The 19,704-nt window shown below is 39.1% G+C and overlaps 1 long non-coding RNA gene across 1 annotated transcript; it reads left to right on the forward strand.

Moving 5' to 3' along the window:
• Window positions 1–386: 386 nt before the first annotated feature.
• On the forward strand, window positions 387–12,253 carry LOC118352043 (uncharacterized). The gene is made up of 3 exons (XR_004808475.2): window positions 387–913; window positions 10,736–10,824; window positions 11,815–12,253. It is a non-coding gene; the product is annotated as an uncharacterized LOC118352043 (long non-coding RNA).
• Window positions 12,254–19,704: the final 7,451 nt, after the last annotated feature.

Genomic DNA, 19,704 nt, shown 5'->3' on the forward strand with positions numbered 1-19,704 from the left:
AGCACAGAAAGGGAACCTCCTAGATAATTAGTCCAAAGGAAAACAAGGTGAGAGAAATGTCTTTATTCCTCTAAGGAATACAATCTTCAGGTGTCCAGGTCTTAGCAATATAAATGAAATGAAACCAACTTCAAAACAAAACAAAACAACACAACCCTGGTCCCAGACCTGTTCTAAACAGTTTAAAGTGTTACTATAAAAAGTTTTCTTAGCAGGAATGGACTAAGTCCCTTTAGTAGAAAGAAGTTTGTGCTTGGAGAAAGTTTGTAACGGAGTTGTTGCCAAGGGAACCACTGGAAGCATTCCTAAAGTCACACAGAGGTCTTTGAATCCAAAACCCCCACCTCCTTCTTTCCCTACCAGCACTGCTGGAACCACTGGCTCATTCTAGAAACTAATGCCACTGGTCATTAGTTTCCAGGAGCAGAAAATGATCTAGAGAGAAGCAGGGGGGAAAGCTAAGGAGTGAGAGGTGTATTTCTCCTTTTGTTTAAAGTGAATTTAGGATGGTTTGCCTGCAGGAAAACATGTAATGGGAAATCAGTCCTGGTGGTTCACATTCTGAGCCTGGAGAGGGACACACCAATGTGAACTTCACTTTCTCACTCTGACCAAGGGAGGGTAGAAGGGTAAAGACATGGAGAGAGATAATCTGTTCTCTGGTCCCTGGGAAGAACTCAGAATGAAAAGGCTTATGGGATGATTAAACAATGAGGGAAGGACTTTCGGTTGAGAAAAGCACAGAATGTTACAAAACCACCTGGTCACAGCCTATAGGTAACAGGAGGAATTAGAATGAGCCAGAGGCAGTGCTGGTGGAGAGAAGAGGAAGTAGAGGTTCTGGGTTCAAAGAGCTCTGTGTGACTTTAGGAAAGCTTCTCACAGCCTGGGCCTCATCTCTCCAGTTGACAGGGTATGAAGTCTCTGCCAAATACTCCTTAAAATCCCTTTTATTGTCTTCATAATCTATAATTTGATCCCCAAATACAGTTATTAAATATATATGATATATAATATTGTAACATATGATATACAACTATATATGTGTGTGTGTGTATATGTATTGTTATTATCCTTTGATTTTTAGGTTTTAAAAATGCTTTGCAACCAACTGTTCTAATAAACATTCTTTAAAAAGTGGAAAATTTCAATTTAGCTCCAGATCTGAGAAAACATGACACTACTGCTCAGGCAGGCCTGTCATGGCCAATAGGTTTTGTCTTGTGTGCCAACTCTGACTGACAGGCAGTGGCTATCTCGAGCAGTGCTGTCTGATAGAAATATGGGAAACATAAAAGTGAGCCACATTTGTAAATTTTTAAAAATGTGGTAAAAAACACATGACACAGAATGTACCCTCTTAACCATTTTAAGGGCACAGTACAGTAGTTTTAATTATATGCAACTGGTTATGCATCAGTTCTCTGGAAATTGTTCATCTTGAAAAACTGAACTTTATGCCCATTAAACACAAACTCCCTGTCCCCCCTCCTCTGGTCCTTGGCAGCCTCTTCTCTACTCTCTCTTTGGTTCTGACTATTTTAAATACTTTCTATGCATGGAATCAGACAGTATTTGTCCTTTTGTGACTGGCTTATTTCACTTAGCATAAGGTTCATGTATGATGTAGCATGTGACAGGATTTCCTTGTTTAAGGCTGCATATTATTCTATTTTAATGTATGTATCACATTTTTATTATTTATTCATCCATTGACAAACATGTGGGTTGTTTCTACATCTTGGCTTTTGTGAATAATGCTGCAATGAACATGAGTATGTAAATATTTCTTCAAGATCCTACTTTCAAGTCTTTTGGACAAATACCCAGAAGTGGGGTTTTTGGATCATATGGTAACTCCATTTTAAATTTTTTGAGGAAATTCCATATATTTTCCAGAGTGGGTATACTATTTTATAATCCTACCAATAGTGTACAAGCATTCTGATTTCTTCATATCATCTTTAATATTTGATATTTTCTGCCTTTGTTTGTTGACAGTGGCCATCCTAACAAGTATGAGGTGATACCTCATTGTGGTTTTTATCTGCATTTCCCTATGGATTAGGGAAGTTGAGCATCTGTCACGTGTTTGTTGGCCATTTGTATATCTTCTTTAAGAAAAGTCTATTCAAGTTCTTTGCCCATTTCTTAATTAAATTATTTGTTTTGTGGCATTGAATTGTAGGAGTTCTTTGTATATCCTACCTAGTAACCATTTTTCAGATATATAATTTGCAAGTATTTTCTCCCATTCTGTAGGTTGCCTATTCACTCTGTTGTTTCCATTGCTGTGCAGAAACTTTTAAGTTTGACGTAGTCTCATTTGTCCATTTTTACTTTTTTTTAATAATAAATTTATTTTTATTGGTGTTCAATTTGCCAACATACAGAATAACACCCAGTGCTCATCCTGTCAAGTGCCCCCTTCAGTGCCCATCACCCATTCATCCCCACCCCCCGCCCTCCTCCCCTTCCACCACCCCTAGTTCATTTCCCAGAGTTAGGAGTCTTCATCTTCTGTCTCCCTTTCTGATATTTCCTACCCATTTCTTCTCCCTTCCCTTCTATTCCCTTTCACTATTATTTATATTCCCCAAATGAATGAGACCATATAATGTTTGTCCTTCTCCGATTGACTTACTTCACTCAGCATAATACCCTCCAGTTCCATCCACGTCGAAGCAAATGGTGGGTATCTGTCATTTCTAATGGCTGAGTTATATTCCATTGTATACATAAACCACATCTTCTTTATCCATTCATCTTTTGATGGACACCAAGGCTCCTTCCACAGTTTGGCTATTGTGGACATTGCTGCTAGAAACATCGGGTACAGGTGTCCTGGCGTTTCATTGCATCTGCATCTTTGGGGTAAATTCCCAGCAGTGCAATTGCTGGGCCGTAGGGCAGGTCTATTTTTAACTCTTTGAGGAACCTCCACACAGTTTTCCAGAGTGACTGCACCATTTCACATTCCCACCAACAGTGTAAGAGGGTTCCCTTTTCTCTGCATCCTCTCCATTTTTACTTTTGTTGCCTGTGCTTTTGGTGCCATATCCAAGAAATCATGGGAAAATTCAATGTCATGAAGCTCTCCTTGGTTTTCTTATTGGAGTTTTTCAGTTTCAGGTCTTATTCTTATCTTTACTCCATTTTGAGTTCTTTTTTGAACATGGTGTAAGATAACGGTCCAGTTTCATTCTTTGACATGTGGCTATCCAGTTTTCCCAGCATGATTTATTGAAAAAATTATCCTTTTTCCCACTGTATAGACTTGACATCCTTCTCAAAGATCATTTGACCATGTGCTGAGGGGTTCCCATGTGTAATGTTAATGATTTTTCTAGAAATCATGTTTTTTTTAAAAAAAGAAACAGGATTTATCAATGATATGTGTGTGTGTGTGTGTGTGTGTAGTTTAACTCAATATATCTAAAATCTTCAAGATATAAAATTATATTTTAAAAGATTTACTTATTTGAAAGAGAGATCACCAGCAAGGAGGAGGGGCAGAGGGAGAGGGAGTAGGAGATTCCCCAGCAAGCAAGGGAGCCTGATGCAAGGCTCAATCCCAGCACCCTGGGATCATGACTTGAGCTGAAGGCAGATGCTTAGCCAACTGCGCCACCCAGGTGCCCCAAGATATAAAATTATTAAATATTTTATATATATTTTAACTACGTTTTCAAAATATAATGTTTGTTTTACATGCAAGCACATGTCAGTACAGACTAGTCATATTCAAGTGCTCAATAGCCAGATGTAGCTAGTGGCTATGAAAATGAACACCCATTCATGTCTAGATACTTGTGTTGAGGATAATGAGTTTCCTTGATCAGTTAGCTGTGTCTGTAATGGATAAAATTTAGGACTGAACCCATAGCATGTCATGTATTTGTCAGCCTGGCTTAGGTCACAACCAAGACTATAACTATGTTCCCATTTTACCATAATTTTAATTTTGGGTTTTTGTGCTGAGATGACATCAGAAAGATCTCTATTTTTCCATTGAAAAGAATAATGGGTTTAGGGATTTGGAGTATTGGAGCAAGTTTTCCTTAGCAGATACAACTTCCCACATTTGGAAGAAAGTATCTCTGTTTTAGAAGAACCCATCCTAAAAAAGAAATAGAAGAACCCTTCCTAGAGCTGAGATCCACATTTCTTCTCTGTGGTCTGAATTAGTTGGCTACTTCACTGTGAGGTCAGACAATGAACACCAACCAACCTAGCCTTCAGTTGTATAGTTGGAGTTTAAGTGGAAGACAAGCAAAATATCTTAGCATGTATCCTCAACCTTGCTTACACCTCTAAATTGATCATTGTGGTATCTTTTTCTAAGCTAGAAAGAGTTTTAAAAAAATCAGGTTCCCTTTAAAAACAGATACATCTTTAGTAACCAAAGCATCTTCTCAGTTATTAAAGCCTTCATCTGAGTGTGTGACCATATAGTCTTCCCCTTTTTCAGAGCTATCAGGGGTTAATTTGTGCCTATTTTATTATAACCTACTACAGCCAGACTGTTTTTCAAAATATGAGCAGTCATCATTACCTTCCTTGCTGACTGTTTCTTTAATCTCTGTGTCTTTGACAGAAATCATGGCATAATCTTTGGCATTTTAAAATTCATCTTCCCAAGTCTAGTTTACTAGAGATAAGGATAATGTTTGTCTTCAAGTTCAAGGAAGCCAAGAGAATGAGACTGGAAGGGCAGCCAAGATAATTTAGTAGGGTCAGCCTTTTTAGGATTTTATACTGTTTCTGGGTTATTTCTTTGAAGTTGAGTTCACACTGGAAATCATGGTATAAAGGTTAGAGCTACTGTAGTATTGATTCTTAATTTACAGAGTGATTATTTCCTAGGAAGTCAACTTCAGATTCTTTGGGTAATGACACACATGGTTTATTCCCTATAGAATATTTCTTGGCTCGTCTTTCTTAAAAGGCTTTATTGTGTGGCCTTGAGGAAATTACTGATTATACTAGTATCAATATAATGCAACTGAGGTAGGATATGAGAAATATTAATAAAAATGTTAGTGAATCACTTGGATCCTGTTGAAGTAAAATAAAAATTCCATAATGAGATAGATACTTTGTTATGAAAGATTCTGTCCTAACTTGGAAGCTGAAGTTCTTGGACTAGACTCATTCCAATTTTGATGTTTGATCGAATACTTAACTGTTCCTATCTGTTCACAGAAAACTTTCTAGAGGATAACAAAACCCAGTTAAGAGCCCCATCATTAGTCTGTTCTCTTCAGACAAAATATTAAAGAAAGACTGATTGAATTGCTCATAAGGTTCAGAGCTGACCTCCCTGCCTTGTACCCAGGTGGTACAGCAAAGCCAGCTGAACTGACAGAGCAATGAGATAAGGGAGTAATACTTTGCCACATCCCAGGTGGTCACAGCTGGCACTGGAAAGGTTTTTCAACCTAAAGATTCCTGCTTCACAAGTTCGGAGGTTAAAGAGGGAAGACTTAGTTGGCTAAGTGCTGGAGCTAGAAACCTTCTATCTTGATTCTGTGATAGAAATTTAATTTCAGTTGAATTGTCATTTGTCCGGCTTCAGGAATGAATCACAGTTGGTCAAGCCATTGATTAGCTTTGAAGTGAACCAGTTCTGGACAAAGAAATATAAAGAGAGAAGATTTCCTTCTTTAAAGAAGGATTTCCCTCCCCTATAAGAAGTAAAAGGCTACAAAGAAAAAGCCCCTGCTTTGCACAAGCCTATTTCCTAACAGTGGGCTTACAAGGAACTGGTAGTTCTCAAAGTGTGGTCCCCAAACAGCAACAATAACACCATTGGGCAACTTGTTAATAATATATATTCTCAAAAGTTAACTATTGGGATTTCATCAACATAAAAAGCTTTTGCAAAGGAAACAGTTGACAAAACTAAAAGGCAACCTATGGAATGAGAAAAGATATTTCCAAATATCAGATAAAGGACTAGTATCCAAAATCTATAAAGAACTTATCACACTCAACACCCAAAAACCAAAAATTCCAGTCAAGAGATGGGCAGAAGACCTATACATTTCTCCAAAGAAGACATACAAATGCCAACAGACACATGAAAAAGTACTCAACATCACTCAGCACCAGGGAAATACAAATCAAAACCACAATGAGATACCACCTCACACCAGTCAGATAGCTAAAACTAACAACTCAGGAAACAGCAGATGTTGGTGGAGAAAGAGGAACCCTCTTACATTGTTGGTGGAGATGCAAACTGGTACAGCCACTCTTGAAAACAGTATGGTGGTTCCTCAAAAAGTTAAAAACAGAGCTACCCTACAACCCAGCAATTACACTACTAAGTATTTATCCAAAGGATACAAACAGTGATTTGAAGGGACACATGCACCCTAATATTTATAGCACCATAGCCAAAATATGGAAAAAGCCCAGATGCCCATTGACAGATAAATATATAAAGAATAAGGAGAAGGAAGGAAAAATAAGATAAGATGAAAACAGGGAGACACACCATAAAAGAATCTTAACTATAGGAAGTAAACTGAGCATTGCTGGAGGGGCAGGGGGTGAGGGGATGAGTTATGGGTGTTAAGGAGGACATTCGATGTATGAGCATTGTGTGTTATATGTAACTGATGAATTGCTAAATTCTACCTCTGAAGCCAATAATACACTATATGTTAATTAAATTGATTTTAAATAAAAAACTTTAAAAAATGTTAGCATAGCAGGCCTGGTGACTGCTTTCCTTAGAAGGTCCTGCTTACAAGGTGTCTGAAAACTGGATCTCAGGAGGGTTCCCATCACTCCCTGTTCAGAATAGTTCACTATGCCTAAACTTTAAAAGTAATATCATTTATACTGAACAGCTGCTTTCTGGAATTTTGGTACCTACTAGGCAGAAAATGCTTATGTGAATATCCCTCAGTGAAAACACTGGGCACTGAGTCTCTAGTGATCTTCCTTGGTAGACAACATCTTGTATGTGTTGTCACAACCCATTGCTGGAGGAATTAAATGTATCCAGTGTCGAGAGGGCTCTGGAAAGCTTGTATGTGATTTCCTCCAGCCTTTACCTCATGCGCCTTTTCCCTTTGCTAATTTTGTTTTGTATCCTTTTGTTGTAATAAATCTTAGCTCTGAGTACTAAAAACAAACAAACCAACCAACCAACAAATAACTTCTCAGGACCTATCCCAGACCTACTAAAACAGAAATTCTGGAGGTGGGCCCCCGCTACTGTATTTTAACAATTTCCGGAGATGATCTGCTACATGCTAACATTGGAGAACCACTGGTAAGGAGGTGATGTTTGGAGCTACTGTATCCTCCTTGGTCTCTGACCTCAATTCTAATGGCAGCACTGAGTAATGTAGAAGATGAATCCTAATGTTTCTGAATTAACCAACCCAGGAATTACCTATCTTTTGACTTCTTGAATGAGATAATAAAATATTGTCTAACATCCTAGGTAAGTAAAAAACCCCAAATGAATAATACATTATTACTATAACTCAGGGGTTGGCAAACTGTGACCCACAGGCCAAATCTGGTCCATTCCTCATTTTTGTGTGGCTTGTGAGCTAAGAATGGTTTTTACATGTTTAAATGAGAAAAAATTTTTAAAAATAATATTTTATAACATGTTAAGTATATATAAAATTCATATTTCAGTGCCCATAATTAAAAATATCATCTGTTTATGTATTTTCTGTGGCTGCTTTCATGCTATGATATGTACACAGTTGAGTAGCTGTGATAAAGACCATATGTCCTATAAGCTTAAAATACTCCCTAGTCCTTTACCGAAAATGTTTGCTGATCTTTGCTATAATTGACTGATCCTCTTCACTTCTTTAGGGCCAGAAGAAACAAAACCCACACCCTTTCAAATTTTCCTGTTATACAGGTACCTCTTTGCTTTTATGAGCCGGTCTGCTGTCTCCCTTCCTAAGATCTTTCTCCCTTCCCTAGATCTGTCCAGCAACCTGGAGGAGTAAGTCCTACTTCTAATTTCCAGCAGAAGGGAACTCGGTAGTCTGCCCATTACTTCTGTCCCTGGTGGGTCCTTGTCTGCCACTGCCTTGATTCTCTTTCGTACAGATGCCACACAGTCCAGGATGGTACCCTCTCCATGTCACATGCACATAGTAAATGTTTTATTTTCAGAGCAAAGCTATTATGTCAGGATGGCTGGGTCCAGTGGGGCTGCTGGAATTAACGTCTTTCCTCCAAACCTGTAGGATCATATGTGGCCTGGGTCATTAATCCTGATGTCCCTTCCTATCAGTTAGCTCCTCCCTAAGGATCATGGTGCCCTTTTCTTTTCCTAGTTCTTTATTTTTAATTAAAATACAGTTGACATATAATATTATATTAGTTTTAAATGTACAACAGTGATTTAACAATTATAAACATTATGAAATGTTCACCATAAATATAGTAATCATCTGTCATCAAAGTTATGATATTACTGACTATATTCCTTATGCTATACTTCTCATCCCCATGACTTATTTGTCTTCTTACTAGACGTTTGTACCTCTTAATCTCCTTCACCTATTTCAGCCATCTCCTTCACCCCTCTCCCCTCTGGAAACTACTGGTTTATTCTCTGTATTTACAAGTCTGTTTCTATTTTTGTTGTTTGTTCATTTGTTTCTTAGACTCTATACATAAATGAAATCAGATGGCATTTGTCTTTTTCTGTCTGACTTATTTTACTTAGCATGATACCCTTTAGGTCCATCCATGTTGTCACAAATGACAAGATTTCATTTGTTTTTATGACTAACATTCCATTGTGTATATATACTACACCTTCTTTATCCATTCATCTATAGATGGTCTTGGTGTCTTTTTCTGTCCACTGACTTTGACCAGAATCACTGTCATCCCATGCCACAGTCTCCCTTAACTATGAACCTTACTTCCAAGAAAACCCCTGGTCCTTCAGAGCTCTGGATACCAAGATGTGGGATAGATTTTGCTAAACCATGTAGAGGAAGAAAGACCTTCTTTTCATTTCTTCTCCCTACAAAGTAAGGGGTAAAGGCCTCCCAAGTGACTTTATCAGAATAAAGAAATTTTTTTTGCAGTTAAACTTTTATTCTTTAAATCATGGTCAGAAAACTTTTCTTATGAAAGGTCAAACAGTAAATATTTCTAGCTTGATAAGCCATGCAGTCTTTGTTGCAACTAATCGACTCTGTCCATGTGATGTGAGAGCTACCATGGATCGTCCTGAGCAGATGTATAAAGCTGCGCTCCAAAGCACTGTCCAGGAACAGCTTTAAGGTAACTTGCTCCTCTCTAACACATGGAATTAGCTGATACAACTGTTTCCTATAGCACAGTAAAACTGATGGCAGATTCTTTGACACTCTTCTGATCATGAGGCGACACATCGGCACTCCTCTTCAATCTGGGCTTACATGTGTCTGCTTTGATCCAGAGTATGGGAGAAGAGATGCAATGCCCATCCTGGGCCCAACTTCTAAGAGGACTATCAGGTTTTGCTTCCTTACCCTGTGCCCTGAGCCACCATGGAAGGAGCTCAACTACCCCAAGGCCACCACGTTGTGAGGAAGCCCAAGCTAGCCATGTGAAGATAGAGATGCTGATCCATGGCCAGTCCCCCGTTACTTCCACCCTTGTCATTTGAGTCTTTCAGTTGAGAACCTAGAAATCAGGAAGTAGAGAGAAGCTATCCCCATTACACCTTGTCCAAATTTCCTCCCCACAGAATCATGGGATGTAACAATAAAGAACTGTTGTTTTAAGGTACTATGTTTCTAGCAGTTTGTTATAGAGCAACAGATGGCACAGAACTTTACTATGATGCTGAATTTTGCTCTTATCAGAGTTTAACACTTATCAGAGGGAGGCTAGTCTGCCTTAAAAAGAAATTTCCTTCAAATAAGGTCTGTAGTTTAGTTAATGGTGTGGTACCAGTACCAAGATGAAATGTGAATTCCTAGTTTTGAGAATTGTATGATTGTTGTATCAATTTTTAACATTAGGCTGGATGAAGGATATAATTGAATTCTCTGAACTACTTTTTGCAACTTCTCTGTAAGTCTAAAATAATTTCAGAATAAAAAAGTAAACAATCTTTTTCATCTATACCTTGTTCTCTTTTGTCTTGGAGCCTGCATCTGTAGAACGCAATCTTTCTCATGGAAAATTGCCAGAGGCAGTTTCATGTGTCTCTATTTAAATCTCCCAGAAGTCTTGGCATGGCACTGCCATCATGCAGGAAATGCAGGTCTTTAAATTTCTACCTGGGCTGTGTCCATCTCAGAGCCCTGTGCTCAGAGCTTGAAGAGAATTTCTGACACTTCTCTGTATGGCTCTCAGTGGCCCTGCCTAAAGGGGGTGCTAAACAGATATGAGAAAAAACTAAAGCAATTGGGGGTCATTTACCTTGTAAAAGGGATCTGAACCAGCACATCTACTGCCATCAGTCACGCAGTCACAACTGCAGAATGTCTGTGACTTTAAGAACTCCTCCTTCTTTGCTCAGAACCTCGCTTTGTTGGCATCATCCCTCATCCTGAGAAAACAACTAAACCAAAGACTACCCTCTTCTTATATCCTACCCTAAGAACTTCCAAGCTCAACCCATAAGCAATAAAAACTGTGCACCCCATTTTCATTATAAAACCCCATTTAAGAATTGCCTGTATAGTAGTATTCCCTATTGATGCAGTAAGTCAGTAAGACTGTGTTATTCTGTTACTAGGTTTCTTTCTTTGAGGAGGGGCCTTACCATACAGAAGAGTGAGGAGGGAGATTGAAATTGGAGCTTCTCGGTATAGAGAGATTTTTGAGGTGGGTTGCCAACAAGGATTTTTCTCATAAAAAATAGATTAAAAGTGTGAATCAGGAAAAAAAGGACAAGTGTCATTTACTCATTTCATGTTTCATCTAAATGTGTCAAGTGCTGAGGATTCAGAGGATAAAAAGATGTCTCTTTTTGTGATGCAGAGACAGATGCGTAAACACTCTGGGACAAACAGCAATGGCCATGGTGACAGAAGAAAGCAACAGAGGCCTTCAGAACACAGGGGTGGTTCACTTTGCTGAGCCCCATATTAGTGCCCACTTTCTTGCACTCAGTCTGCTGCAGCCACACTGGCTTCTCTGTTCTTCTTCTAACATGCCAAGCTTGGGCTCCACTTCAGGGTCTTCGTACTGGTTGTTCTGTCTGTAACATTCTACTCTCAGGTATTCATGCAGTTCACTCCCTCAATTCAGGTCTCTGCTCAAATGTCACTGTAGCTAAAATTTCTACTTCCCAATGCCCCACTCCCTTTCTCTTTAGACTTTAATTTTCTCAGTACACATTTTCCTTGCCTTGTTTATTGAAACTTTCTCCTAGCAGAATATAAACTCAATGAAGGCATAAAATTTGTCTACTTTGCTCATTGTTGCATCCCCAGAGCCTGGAACAGGGCCTGGTTCTCGTAGGTGCTCAATTAACATTTGTTGAATAAATGAATGAGACAGGAGGTCCTTTATGATCTCCTTGTCTCTTCCTATCACCCTTACTCAACTTTTCTTTATAACACTTGTCACCACTTTTGACTGTTTTAACCTTTTTTGTTTGTTTGTTTTCTGTCTGTCTCCCCTCTCCATGAGGACAATTTTGTTTTATTCATTGCTATATAATCTCTGTGCCCAGAATAATCTCTGGAACTTGGTTAATGCTCAATTTTTTTGAAGAATGAATTCATAAATAAGTGTATGAGTAAGTGAGCAAATAAATAGAGAGCATCTGTTGACTGTTTCTACCCATCTTGGCTACATTTCCCATTTCAGACTTGTAAAGCTCAAAGACCAAGCTTCATTGAACTGTGCCTCTCTGGGGTGCTTAAGAAAAAGCCAATAGGAGGAAGAACCTGGTAAGCAAGACCTCAGCCCAGCTGACTGAGAGGCTCCCTAGACCTTGAAGCTGGCCTTAAAAATGGGTAGAAAGGGGACAGAAACTCTTCCTTTCCTTCTGCAAGGAAAACTGCTTCACACACAGACTATACACCGACTGGTATTTCTTCTCCTAAATAAACACAACTTCTCATTTCTCTGTTCTGTTAATGTCTTTGCTCTGGTCCCTGTCCCCATCCAAGATGTGAGAGTGTACAAAAGAGAAGAAAAGAAGTGCCATTGTGCATTCATAGCACCCTGGCCTGATCAGAATATTAGAACTACCTGGACTGGAAGGAATTTGCATAACTCCCTCACTAGATCCTCATTCCCTCTTCCTCCCTTTAATTCTAGCCTTTAGAAGCTTTGCAGGGGTTTTTAATTACAATCAAAAAAGGGCATGTACAGTAGTTAAGTAAAATAAAATAACAATACTTAAAATTACAATTGAGCCCCAAACGATGGACAGTTTATTCTCTGCCTTAAAATAAAATAGCTTTCATCTTTTCCCCCTTACAACAGCCTCCTCCGCCTAGATAATGCATTTCGTTAGATTTATTTGCTCAGCCCCGAAAACTTGACACTAAGGGGATTATTTAGTTTTAGATTTGCTGTAGTCCATAGTAATAGCCAACAGGGAAGGGAATGAAGCAGCAATATTAGCAGGGTGATGGGAGGGGAGGGGGCCGGGGAGGGGGCTGTGCAGTCTGCGGCTAAGCAAAACTGCTTGCATAAACACCATTAAGAAGATTTAGACATCGCTTTCCTTATCATCAGCACTCCTGGAAGAAATAAAAAAAAAAAAAAAGAAAAAGAAAAAAAAAAAGAAAAAAGGGAAAAGGGACAGGCCTTGACTTGCTGTGTATGCGTTTCCATTAAAGGTTCAATAGGAAATAAAACCAGCTGAGAGTCCAAATGCAGCGATGCTACAGACCCATCCACGCTGCCTCATCATGGTCCAAAAGAGACATTTGTTCCACATGTTACTGGAAGGAGCAGCTGGACAGAGAACAAAACACCCATCATCTCATCTGTGGTGAGCATAGGAACCGAAGGCTGCTGCCCAGGTGGAGCCGTGCTCTCCTGTATCACATCCTCACTTCCTTCCCAAAACCTCCACACATGCACACCTCACATCCCAGGATCAAATATTCCTGACTGTTCATGCTCCACCCCAACTGCTCATTTGCAGGGCATCGAGGACAGGAACTGGTAGGAAATAAGAAGAAACTGTAGTGATAGAAAGATGTGCTGTCTGTGTGTGGCTGCAGGATTGAGAAGGGTATGTTTGTCAAAGAGAGAGACTGAGGGGAGGGGAGAGGAGAGGGAAGAGGGGAGAGGAAAAGGGAGAGGGGAGGAAAGAGAGGAGAGGGGAAGGGAGGGCAGGAGAGGGGAGGGGAAAGGACAGGAGAGGGAAAGATAGAGGAGAGGGAAGAGGAGAGGGACAGAGAATGAAGGAGACAGAGAGATGAGATGAGTCTGAACAAGGAGAGAGGGGGAGAGGAGGAAACTGTGGTCAAAGGGAAAGTGAGAAAACATTTTAGCAGTTGGAAGTAGTTTCAAAGTAGTGCTGGAATCAAACAGGCTATTCCCAGAGGAGTGTGTGCCAGTTCTGTCTGTCTGAAAAGTTCTGTATGCACTTAGGGCAATGGAAGAGTTACAACTAGACACTGCATGGCTCATAGAGGACCAGGAAGAGATAATAACTAGGGTGCCTGGCTGGCTCAGTTGGAAGAGCACATGCTACTCTTGACCTTAGGGTGGTGAGTTTCAGCCCCACATGGAGTGTAGAGATTACTTAAGTAAATAAATAATTAAAAAAAGAAAGAAATGGAATTCAAAAAAAAAAAAAAAAGAAAGAAAGAGCAGATAATAACTGCTGTGGGAGTCCAGTTCAGAAATTACATTTGGTATTTTAAACACTGTTCCATTTTCTAGATGCATCTTTTGCAAGGCATCCCTAAATAGTCAAAGGGAATGCATGCACATACACACAGACACACACAGGCCTAGTGAAGTATTTCTAATGATTACAGGGTTTGTAATACAGATTTTAAAAACCTAATTGGTACTAAATATTATTAGCAAGGTACAAATCAACACAAAGAAAAATATTTTAATTATTAATCTTGTCCATAAAATATTGGCATCGGGCAGCCCAGGTAGCTCAGCGGTTTAACGCTGCCTTCAGCCCAGGGCATGATCATGGAGACCTGGGATCGAGTCCCACGTCAGGCTCCCTGCATGGAGCTTCCTTCTCCCTCTGCCTGTGTCTCTGCCTCTCTCTCTCTCTGTCTCTCATGAATAAATTTTAAAAATCTTATAAAAAAGATAAAAATAAATAAAATTAAATATTGGCATCTCTGGGCTCCGCACTTTTTTTCTCTCCTTCCACTCACTCACTGGCTTGTTCGTTGTCTGGGTTCAATCACCCACGGACCAGACATCTTAGGAGCCACTGAGGGATGTGCCCACAAACCTTCCTGTTTTTTAGAGGATAATGATAGAATGGATCCTGTGTCCCACAGCAAATTGAGGCCAGCTGGTCACACTCCTCCCACATATACTATCTCATTTCCTTACAGATGCAGAAGCTGATATGTGGAGGAGTTAGGTAAGTAGGCCCAGTCACTCAATAGAAAGTGACCATTCTTCTGCCTGTTTCCTAAGCCTGTGCTCCTAACAAGGACTGTACCACCTCAGTAAGATGAGAGGCTGATGTTTTCAGGACTTTTCATTCTCAGAGCCAAGTAGATCATCTATTCTTTTCAATCAATCTTTCTTAGGCTTATTAAACTCTCACAGGGATAAGAGAGTCAGAGTGGAAAATCTTAGCCCTTAGACTCTCATAACTGTGAGCCAAGAGTGAGAGAGAGCTGCCTGGACAGGTTTACAGTTGTGATATAAGTCCACAGGTGTACAGATAGGGACTGAAGCTGAACAGCCTAAGGGTCACCTTTGTAGCCATCTATTCAACAGAAACCAGGAAGATCTGCTTCATATGGGCATGCTGAATGGGCATATGTGCCTTGGGGCCCATCTACCAGGTATCCAAGGTCCGGTATGGGAAACATGTAGTCAGCCACCCATGGTTCTCTTCGACCTCCACATACCCTCAAACCCAGGACACTTGGTCCCCCGGGACACTTGGTTTTACATGTGAGCTCACTGAGAGTAGGGCCTATTTCTGGTTCAGGCCTGTATCCCCAGCAGCAGTACTCTGGACACAGAATGAGAGTTTAGTAAACACTGTTGAGTATCATTGTCTGCTTCAATGCAACCACAGGCTGCTGGAAATCTTCCTTTGTTCAGTGCCACCAAGCAGGACCAACTTAACCATTACAGATAGACAACTAGCTCTGCTATTTTAAAATGTTTTCTAGTAAGAGACTTATCCACAATCCTTAATAATACATTATAGCATTTAATAGCCCCCTTGTCAAGAAGTTCTTCCCGTTAGCCAACTTCTCTCTCCCGTGGAATGCCAAACATACTTTCACTGCCTGTCCCCCGTAGAAATGGAGAATAATTAACGATACACCATTCCTTATGTAATAATTCTTTATCTGCTTGAAGGTTATTTACTGATCTTATAAAAATTGTCTTTCTATTGCCCTAGTCCCAGGGTGCTAGTATAATGTAATGATAGAAAAGTAAGGACTGACACAAACCCTAACCTCCAGTTCTTTCCTGCCATGATTTTAATCGAATGTCAAATGAAAAGATGGGCAAGTAATAAGGGCCGAGGTCAATACCACTCTGAGATGTCCCACCGTGCAGGGTTGTTTCTGTGCAGCTGTAGCTCATGCTGACATTCTGCAAAGCCCACTGGCCTCCTGCCCCTGGGCCTCAGAGCACAGCTACCATGGGCAGGCCCTTACCTTTTGAAGGGCTGTAGCCATTATCTGGGATCCTTGAGTTCAACACAAATATGTCAAATGTGTATGCCCATAGCCAGATTTTTCGGTACCTATGCAAAAATTCTTTAGGCATTATTCCAAAAACTTTATATATATTATCTTTTCTGACCCTCACTACTACTTACAAAGCAGGTTTTATTATTATCCCCATTTTACCGAAAAGAAAATGAAAGATAAGACTAGTTAGCTAACTTTTACCCGGTCCTACAGCTTATAATTGGTAAAGCCAGAATCTGAACCCTGACGGTCTGATTCCAGAGTCTATGCTTGTGACCCAACAATGTGATCCCACCATGGCTGAGCACAGAACATGGCACACAGCAGGCACCCAATATATGTCTGGTGAATTTCTGTGGGATGGGTGATATATTTCCTAAGGTTCTGCTTATCCAAGTGAATCTTTTCCAGCAAGCTTCAGCTTTCCTTTCTAAACATTATTCTGCCTATCAGAAAATCAAAAGCAAAACTTCCAGAATTCAAGAGTAGCATTGATGCAGGGAACATCAAATTCTCAAAGTCAATGGCTCTCCTTTTGTAATAGAGGAATGAGTTTGATTTAAGAAAGAACACAGAATAGTTCTCAAGGAGATTAAACTCAGTATATTTTAGATATAATTCACATGATAAGCAATAAATTAACAAGCACTAAATCAAGCATCCGATATGAACTGATCTGGGATCTAGAAAAAAACAAAAGCCATGGACACTGACCTCAAACATTTTACAGAATAATTACAGTGACAAGATGAATGCAGTAGAATCTTGGAAGAGGCAAGAACCATAGAGTTTTCTGTCCTTCCTTTCAGGGACTCAAGACCCTGCCTGATTGCAATGCTGCTGCCTCTCCCATCTTCAGTTGCTCCAACCCTAATGGCCTTTCTCTTGTCCCTTGAATGTGATGAGTAGGCTCCACCTGAGACCTTTTATATCAGCTGCTTCTTTTATCTGGAAAGCTATGTCCTATTCTTAACATGTTGTCCTTTCATATCACTCAGGTGTCAACTCCAATATGTGTTCCTTAGAGAAGCCTTTCCTGGACTCTGAGGCTACAGTAGACTTTCTATACATACATACATACATACCCCCCCCCAACACGTCAGTTTTAGGGTAACTCCTGCTGAATGACTTGATCTTCCTTGTTTATATGTTTACATTTTTTTACTTTAATTCCAGTGTAGTTAACATACAATATCTTACTAGTGTCAGGTGTACAATACAGTGATTTAAGAATTCAAGAGTTCTATACATTTCTCAGTGCTCATCATGATAAAGTGTACTCTTAATCCCTATCACCTATTCACTCATCACCCACCCACCTTCTTTGCATGTTTATGATCTGCCTCCTCTACTGAGTTTCTACCCCTGGACATATGTTGACATTTATCTCTTCATTTAATCAAGTTTATTGGGAAAATGCTCCCTAGTTGTTTTTTTGTTTTAACAGATTTATTGAGATTTGACAAATAAAATACACGTATTTAAAATGTAAAATTTAATAAGTTTTTACATATGTATATGCCCATGAAACTACCATCCTAAGTCAGTGAATATATCACTCCTGAAAGATTCCTCATGCCCTTTTGTAATTACTCACTCACACCCTCCTCACCACTCCCTATCCCCAAGCAACTATAATATAGTTTGCTTTTGTAATATAGTTTGCATTTTCTACAGTTTTCAATTTTCTAGAAATGGAACCCATAAAGTATATACTGATTTTGTCTAGCTTTTTTTACTCATCATAATCATTTTGAAATTCATCCATGTTTCAGATATTTCAATAGTTTGTTCCTTTCTCTTGCTGGGTAATATTCCACTATATGGATGTCCTACAATTGATTTATCCATTCACCAAATGTTGAGGGACATTTGAACTGTTTCCATTCTTTGGCTACTGCAGGTACAGCAGCCATGAACATTCATGGATATGTTTTCATTCTGAGTGAAAAAAAGTCAGACAAAAAAGACAATCATACTGTATGATTACATTGTATAAAATTCTAGAGAATGCAAAAAGGTCATCAATGGTTGTCCAAGGATAGAGGTGGAAAGGAGAGGGAAGAAAAGATTATAAAGAGGCATAAGGAAACTTTATGTTTATCATCTTGATTGTGGTGATGATTTCATAGGTATATATGTATGTCAAAACTTAATACATTTTTAACTTTATTTGTGAGCAGAATGTTGAATATCAATTATACTTCAGTATAAAGGTTTAAAATACTGGTCACTCAGAATTAATTTAAAAAACTGTGTTGCTGGATTAAAATAAAAATATAATAAGTTAAAAAATTTTAAATTATAAAACTGTGGTGCATCTGAACAATAGAATTCTACTCAGCAGTAACAAGAAACAAGCTACTGATAAATACAACAATATGCATGAATCACAGAAGCATTATGCTGAATGAAAGAAGCAAAATAGAAAAAACTACAAAATATACAATTTCATTTACATGAAATATTAGAAAAGTGGCAGACATCTGCTTCCAACCAAGAGGGAGCAATAGGTTACAGATTTACCCTCTTGCCTTAAATAATTTAAAAACACCCAAACCCCAAAACACAATAGATAAAATATATGAAATGACAGCTTCACAGCTGATAAACCTTTTTGTACAGTATATTTAAATATTTATCAAAACAAATCTATTACCTTAAAGAAAGGCAATGGTTTTCTAACCACTCAGAAAAAAAAGTCAAAGTCTTTATAAAGCCTTGCCAGGCCATACAAAACATGTTGCTTTTCCTGTGTTTCCATTATGGACATGTTACTGTATTCACATCACACCAGCAATGCTGTTTTTGGTGTTTTTCTCAAGTGATCCAAGTCACCAGTCACTTTGGATTTCTGCATTCTGGCTGGCTAGAATGCTAGGACTGCTGATAGATGCAGACCTAATGCCCTCACATCCTTCAGGCCTCTGCTCAAACCTCACCTTCTAGTGAGGTCCTCACTTACATTCTACTTGAAAGTGCAACACCCTCATCTGGAGCTCTTCTGATTCACCTCCCCTATGTAGCTATTCTTCATAGCACTTATGATCTCCAACATGCTCTATATTTTACCTGCTTATTTTTTAGTGTTCCTCTCCTTGAATGTAAGCTCCACAAAGACAGAACACATTTTCTTCCCTGTTTTCCTTACTGCTCCTTTCTCAGTACCCAGAGAAGTACCTGGCCACAAATCAGGCACTCAATAAAAATGGACTGAAGAGGGGACTGAAACACACAGTGAGGATAAATGAGCACACGAACAATACTTACATCATAGTATTATTGAGAGAATTAAATAAGATGAACTTATTTAGAGGTGTGCCCAGCTGGAAAACAAACTGTAAACTGTATCATTAGTCAGCTTCTTATCTTACATGGGGGAAATCGAAGTAGTGGTGGTGACAATAACAGTAACAATAGCTAATATGTATTAAACACTCTGTGTTAGACACTAATTTGTGTTTTCTCTGCATTAACTCATTGAATAATCTTGCCAATTTTAAGAGATAAGTAGGATTATCATACTCATTTTACAAGTGAGAAAACTGAGGCAGAGAGTGTTAAGTAAATTTCCCAAGATTATAGGGCACAGTTGTGATTCAAACCCAAGTAATCAGGTTCTAGAGCCTATGCTTATGACTACCGTGCAATACCATCTCCTGAAGTCCTGAAACTGAACATTTTTCCTTCCATCTAAAGCTTTCTTTGGCTTCTCTATTAGAAAATATTGCAATTTAAAGAAGCTAATATTCTCAAAGCTGACTTTTAATAGAAACTTTGAGTTTATTTTTCATTAATAATAGGAGTCTGAGACAGTCTCTCCATCATTGGTAGCATGGCTTGAAGAATCATTCTGACAGTAGTATGGGTC

Source organism: Canis lupus, chromosome 23, assembly GCF_003254725.2.
Source record: "Canis lupus dingo isolate Sandy chromosome 23, ASM325472v2, whole genome shotgun sequence".
Lineage (NCBI taxonomy): Eukaryota > Metazoa > Chordata > Mammalia > Carnivora > Canidae > Canis > Canis lupus.